Genomic DNA, 7691 nt, shown 5'->3' with positions numbered 1-7691 from the left:
TTCACTGCACTCCAGCCTGGGCTACAGAGCAAGATGCCATCTCAAAAAAAAAAAAAAAAGAAAAGAAAGAAAAAAAATTAGCCTGGCATGGTGACGCGTGCCTGTGTTCCCAGCTATTCCGGGGCTGAGGTGGGAGGAGGGAGGATCGCTTGAACTCAGGGGGCAGTGAGCCGTAATTGCACCACTGCATTCCAGCCTGGACAACAGAGTGAGACTCTGTCTCAAAAAAAAATTATAGAAAGGGAAATAGAAGAGGGAGGTCTTCCAGGAATGACAGTGACATTCACAGGCACACACATCCAGCGAATGCACACGGATGCCCTGGCTCAGGTCCACATTTCTATATGCCTGTGCTCTCACACTTGTACATGTACGTCCTGTCTTATCCATTCAGTCATCCAACAGGTATTCATGGAGCTACCACTCTGCCCCAGGCACTGGCTAGGAGCCAGTGTGACAATGTTGAATGAGACAGACCTAGACCAGTGGTCCCAGCCTCCATGGAGCATACAGCCTAGCAGGAGAGAGAGATATATATATACATTAAACAAATATTTACACAAAATTGTTAAAGACAGTCAAATCATATTAAGGGCCATGGTGGAGAAAATTCCACTGGACGGTTAGAAGAGAGCAGGGGGTTTGCACAGGGTCTTCACTTAGAGTTACGCAGGCTGCACTGCACGAGAAGTCTCCAGGAGAGCACCACCTGTGGCTGCGACTTTGTGGCAGAAGGGGTGCCTTTCTTTTTTAACTCTCTCAAAGGCACTTCCTGGGCTGGCGGTGTCCTGAGGTGGTGGTGGCTAGCTTAGTCTGGGGGTCAGTTTCACATCTACTATCTCGTATGCCTAATCTCATGAGGTTTCAAGCCCAATTTCAAGGTCAATCTGGCTTTCACACAGAGTACTGCACAACACCCTACCATACACTCACACAATCATCTACACTACTCGACGTCACACACAGGCTCACACAGGCTCCAGCGCACTATAACAGACATGACTTTCACACACACTTGAAGATCCTCACAATCACACGAAGATCCTTACACATGTACTGTCACATGCATACACAGCCTCACCAAAGTCACACATAAGCCTTCATATCCCATCACATATGCAGTGTCTTACACATCATGCCACCCATATACTCATTGCTTTATTACAGCCACACACAGTTCCTCACACCCTATTACACACACACATGCGTGCGCGTGCACACATGCACACAGAGTGTCCTGTACACGCAGACGGTCACGCTCCTGTTAGGCTTCTGGAGACAGGCATGTGCAGCCCCTGATCACAGCTAAATGTCAGCGAGTCCCTCTCCTCCCAGTTAGAGATGAATTGTTGCTCAGGAGATATTTCATCCTTAATGCCTCCTGCTTGAACTGGAGCATGCATCTCGGGGAGGTTACGTTTCTCCCAATCCGTCTGCTGTCCCCTGGCTGGCTCAGGGAGCTGCCCTCGTGCCTCTCAGCTTTCATGGGGGGAGAGAAGGGCTCCCTCTCTCCTTACACCCTCTCCCCAACCCAACCCTTTCCTCCCACAGCTCAGCCTCAGGAAAAAGAACAAAGCCCAGGCAGGAGGGAGGCCCATTCCGCAGCTCCCAGCTCAGGAGGTGTCCCCACAGCCCAGGGGCCATAACCTGGCCACACCCAACCCCCACCCCAGCTGCTGACTGCAGTCCTGGCCAACACAGACACCATGGCCTAGAGGAGAGCTGAGGGTAGAGAGGTAGGATATGGTATTGACAAGACTGGCATTGAGAGACAGCCGCTCTTAAGGGTCAGTCTGCTCTTACATCCCTTCTTGTCATAAAAACGAAAAAAAAAGCATGATTGATGCCAATATGAGGGTAAATGAATACAATCTTTCAGGAGGGAAGTTGGGTAAGAAGTATCCTCAGCCTCCACAAAGTTACCCCCTTAGCCGGAGCAATGAGTAGGAATGTATTGTAAGGAAATAAACAGGAATAGCCCAGATGATTTAACTTCAAGAGGCTCATCCCAGCCTTGTTTATAAGAGTGAAAAATTGGAAACAACATAAGCATCCCACAGTAGGGACTGGCAGTGGTACAACCATCAACAGAATACCATGTAGCCATTAAAATGATGGTGTGGAGGAATGTTTAGCATCATTGAAAGACATTCACAACATAACATGGAGTAAAACAAGCAGGTTGCAAAACAGTATGTATACTAAATGCAATGTGGTAGCCTGGATTGGATCCTGGAATAAGAAAAAGACATTAGTGGGAAAACTGCTGAAAGCCAAATGAAATCTGAAGTTCAGTGAATAATAACATACCAATGCTGATTTCTTTTTTTTTTTTTTTTCTCTTGAGGTGGAGTCTCGCTCTGTCACTAGGCTGCAGTGCAGTGGTGCGATCTTGGCTCACTGCAACCTCCACCTCCTGGGTTCAAGCGATTCTCCTGCCTCAGCCTCCCAAGTAGCTGGGATTACAGGCACGCACCACCATGCCCAGCTAATTTTTGTATTTTTAGTAGAGGTGGGTTTCTGAGAGGATCACTTGAGCCTAAGTTTGAGACCACCCTGAGAAACATAGCGAGACCCCATTTCTTTTTCTTTTTCTTTTTTTTTTTGAGACAGAGTCTCTCTCCATCTCCTAGGCTGGAGTGCAGTGGCGGCTCACTGCAACCTCCACTTCCCAAGTTCAAGCGATTCTTCTGCCTCAGCCTCCCGAGTACCTGGGACTACAGGCACATGACAGCACGCCTGGCTAATTTTTTTTTTTATTTTTAGTAGAAACAGGGTTTCACCACGTTGGTCAGGCTGGTCTCAGACTCCTGACCTTGTGATCCACCTGCCTCAGCCTCCTAAAGTGCTGGGGTTACAGGTAGGAGCCACTGCGCCCTACCCCCGATTTCTTAACTCTGATATATGTACTACGGTAATGCAAGATGTTAACATCAGAGGAAACTGTGTAAGGGGTGTATGGAAACTCTGTACTAGCTTTGCAAGTTTTCTGTATATCTAAAATTATTCCAGAATTACCAAAATTCCAAAAAGGTTTATTTTTAAAACCATTGTATATATATGTAATGTGACCTTCATTTTAGTTTTTTTAAAAAAGCATGTATAGCCCTTCCTCCATGTGAGGACACAAACTAGAAGCTTCCATCTCTACTAAAATACAAAAATTAGCTCGGTGTGGTGGTGCTCTCCTGTAGTCCCAGCTACTCAGGAGGCTGAGGCAGGAGAATCGCTTGAGCCTGGGAGGCGGAGGTTGCAGTGAGCCGAGATTGCACCACTGCACTCCAGCCTGGGCAACAGAGTGAGACTCTGTCTCAAAAAAATAAAATAAAATAAAGAAAGATAAAGAAAAGAAAAGAAAAAGGGCCCTTACGCAACACCAAATCTGCCAGTGCCTCGATTAGAAAGGATACCTCTATCCAGATCTGGGAGAGTATTCAACAACATATTACCGCTGATAATTTCTGAGGAATGGAATTATGGGCCATTTTTATTTTATTTAAATTATTTGAATGTTCCTTTGTGCAATAAAGGGACATATACCACTTGTATGAATAAAAAAGAAATCAAACCTGAATGTCACTAGGGATGCTGAGAGCAGCTTCATTCCCAGCCTCCCCAGCCAGCCTCCCCTGACCCCAGCATGGGTTACTAAAGCCCTGAAAGTCTCAAGCCCAGCCATTCTGGACGGGATCTTTCACTTCCTGTCCAGCCACTAACTGGCATGACTCTCACCACCTTCCCTCCCTGGAAACTCCAGAATTTCAGAATCTGAACTCTTCTTTGAGCCCCATCCTCTATCTTCTCACCTCATTCATTCCTGTTGACTTGCTCTCCAGTCCCTGAAACCCTCTGCTTTCTCTCAGTCCCTCACCCCTATTCTGGCTGTACTTTCTCCCTTCTTACCCTGGTTCCATAGCGGCCACTTCAACCCTGTGCTTGCTGCCATTTTGCCTACCCCGCTCCAGCCCTAAGCAACACTGCCGTTTACTTTTCCGGCTCCCACTCCTGGGCACGCTAAAGCAGGTGAAAAAACTGACTCAACATGCTGCCTCAACTCACCCCTTATTAGCAAGTGCAAAACACTTTCTCTGCATCTGTAAGTGACTCCCTGTTACAATTCCACAACCGCTACAGACTTCCTCTGCAAGCTTTCAGCTCCCTGCTCTCCTTCTTAGAGGACTGTCCCACTAACTTGGCCAAAAATATGGAGCCCATTCCTCAAATAACATACCCCTCTCTACTTGTCCCCAAGCCTGCCAGTCCACCTCAGAACCTCCTTGGGTCATCACTTACCCTTTCTTCCCTCCTGTCTCTGAGGAGGAAGAGTTCCTTCTTCTTACCAAGAACTCAACATCTCCTGTGCCTTTCCAGAACTTTCTCCATCAAGCATCTTCTCCTATACCTTGTCCATCTTGGCTCTCCCTCCCTCCTTTCTCCTGGACTTTTTGTTTTTATTTTTATTTTTTTTCATTTTCATTTTAACTCTTTTGGACAGGGTCTCACTCTGTTGCCCAGGCTGGAGTGCAATGGTGTGATCTCGGTTCACTGCAGCCTCCACCTCCCAGACTCAAGTGATTCTTGTGCCTTAGCCTCCCAAGTAGCTGGGATTACAGTTATGTGCCACCACACCTGGCTAATTTTTTGTATTTTTGTTAGATATGGGGCTTCACCATGTTGCCTAGGCTGGTCTTGAACTCCTGAGCTCAAGTGATCCTCCTGCATCAGCCTGTCAAAGTGCTGGCATGAGCCACCACAGGCGTGAGCCACCACACCTGGCTTCTCCTGGACTTTTTGAATGAGTAATCACCATAATCACCTCTAGCTCTTTGCCATTCAACTCTTCATTCAATACCCCTACCACACGGTAGTCTCTTACAGTCGTCAGTGACCTCCAAATAACCACCTGCTGGCCATTTACTGTCTTCCTCACTGATTGACCTGCACAATTTGATACTAATTCTCTCCTTAAAAACATCCATTCAGGAGGCTGAAGTGGGCAGATCACTTGAGGTCAGGAGTTTGAGACCAGCCTGGTCAACACGGTGAAAACCCATCTCTACTAATAATACAAAATTTAGCTGGGTGTGGTGGTGTGCACCTGTAATCCCAGCTACTTGGGAGGCTGAGGTATGAGAATTGCTTAAATGTGGGAAGTAGAGGTTGCAGTGAGCCGAGATTGCACCACTGCACTCCAGCCTGGTGACAGAGTAAAACTGTGTCTCAAACAAAAACAAATAAAAAAAACCCACCAAAACTTCCATGATCTCCAAACCACTCGCTCCCCTTGATTTCCTCCTAACTTCCCAACCACTCCTGTTTAGTCTCCTCTGACTTCTTTCCTTCCTCCAACTTCCTGAACATGGGCATCTCCCAGGCTTCTTTTCCAGTCTTGAACTACCATTCCCTCTCTCTAGCAAGCTCTCTACTTCCCAGGTTTCAATGAGCTGTCTGCTTGGAAGAATCTCTGACAGCTTCTGACTTCCAATCTGGAATATCCAGCTTCCTGCAGGGCATGTGTGAGTGAACGTCCCAGGAGCACCTCAGACTCACCACAAACACAATCATGATCTCTATTCCCTATCCCCAACAAGCCCCGCCTTCAGACTTCCACCATTCTTTCAAACAATCAAGCCTGACCAGCCATGGTGGCACATGCCTGTAATCCCAGCATTTTGGGAGGCCAATGGAAGAGGATTGCTTGAGCCCAGGAGTTTGAGATCAGCCTGGACAACATAGTAAGACCCTGTCTCTATTTAAAATAAACAAAGAACAATCAAGTTTGTTTGTTTGTGTGTTTATGAGACAGTTTCACTCTTGTTGCCCAGGCTGGAGTGCAATGGCGTGATCTCAGCTCACCACAGTCTCTGTCTCCTGGGTTCAAGCGGTTGTGGTTCTCCTGTCTCAGACTCCCGAGTAGCTGGGATTATAGGCGTGTATTACCACACCCAGCTAATTTTGTGTATTTTAGTAGAGACAGGGTTTCTCATTTTGGTCAGGCTGGTCTTGAACTCCCAACCTCAGGTGATCTGCCTGCCTCAGCTTCCCAAAGTATTGGGATTACAGGCATAAGCCACCGAGCCCAACCAGAATAATCAAGTTTAACACCTAGGAATCATTGGACTTCACCCTTCTCCTTCCTTATTTCCCAAGTCCATTCCACCACCAGGTCTGGCCAACTCTCCACTAGCCTCAGCTCTGGCCCACATCCCTTTGTGTGCTGTTCTCTCTGCCTGCTCTGGTTCTGCCTTTCCTTACCTGAACGATGGCAATGTCCTCATCTGTGACCCTCCTGCCTCCCATCTTGCCCAACTCACGCTATTACCATAGCAACAGTTCACAGCCCCTAAAGCTAGGGTAACCGTATACTTTAGATTCAAACCAGGAGGCTTTTATGAGTGAGAGGAGGATCTGTAAAATGATGATAATAATTTTAAATTTTAAAAAAATGTCAGAGGACCAGGTGCAGTGGCTCACACCTATAATCCCAGCACTTTGGGAGGCCGAGGAAGGTTGACCATGTGGTCAGGAGTTTGAGACCAGCCTGGCCAACATGGTGAAAGCCCATCTCTACTAAAAGTACAAAAAAAATTAGCTGGGCCTGGTGGCAGGCACCTGTGATCCCTGCTGCTTGGGAGGCCGAGGCAGGAGAATCGCTCAAACCTGGGAGGCAGAGATTGCAATGAGCTGAGACCACACCACTGCACTCCAGCCTGGGCAACAGAGCAAGACTCCATCTCAAAAAAAAAAAAAAAAGTCAGAGGAACAACAGGCATAAACTGGAACTCTCTTAGGCAAATAGTTATCTGAACTGCAGCACGTGCCTGATCACATCCCTCTCCAGCTCAAAGCCTTCCATGACCCCCACTGACTTCAGTTCGACTCCTTGTGCTGGCATTCCAGTCCTACCTTCCCAGCTCTGTTCTACCGCTCTCTCCTAGTTCATATAGAACTCCTCATTGGCCCTTGAACATGACTCATGTGATCCTCCTCCTGTGCCTGTGTTCATGCTGTTCCTTCCTTCAGGAACTCCCTGTCTCCAGCTCTGCCCCTCAAATCCTATTTTTATTTCCAGACCCAAACCACAAACTATCCTCTACGAAGCCTCCCCTCATCTTCTTTCTAAACCTCACATTTCTTCCTATCACAATTCGCATTTCCTCTTTCCTCTATTATTTCTGTGCTTTGCTCTCTCAAAGATACTGATTAGTGACTGCACACAGCTCCACTCCCAGCCAGCTCCTTGGCTGGGCAGCTGTTTACAGTGTGGCCTGGCATTAAAAGATGAGCTGGGCCAATCCGATGTCTTCTCCTGGGAATCTGAACTATGAAATACTGAGAGACTAGAGCAGTTAGCAGAGGTGATGTAGAGAGAGACTCAGAGAGGCCGGTTGGTCAAATGCAAGTCACAGTTATGAGAAATTATGAGGAAACCCAGGAAGCCCTCGGTGCTGCACAGGGGTCAGAAGCAGTTATGAGCTGGAGCTTGGGAGGCTGCCCTGAGTGAGAATCCTGACTCTGCCTTTTCCTGGCTTGAACCTGGAGCAGGCTGCCGAAACTCCTTGAGCCTCGGTGTTCTCATATGTAAAATGGGGGTAACGATATTAACTAACTGCACAGTGTTCTGAAGACAATTAACAGAAATAAGCATGGAAACCAATAGATCTGGTTCAGAACCTGTTAACAATTATTCA

Source organism: Sapajus apella, unplaced genomic scaffold (genome assembly GCF_009761245.1).
Source record: "Sapajus apella isolate SASKATOON/1434 unplaced genomic scaffold, GSC_monkey_1.0 scaffold13, whole genome shotgun sequence".
Taxonomy (NCBI): Eukaryota; Metazoa; Chordata; class Mammalia; order Primates; family Cebidae; genus Sapajus; species Sapajus apella.
The sequence above is the reverse complement of the archived record's forward strand: the minus strand, read 5'-3'. Positions refer to the sequence as shown.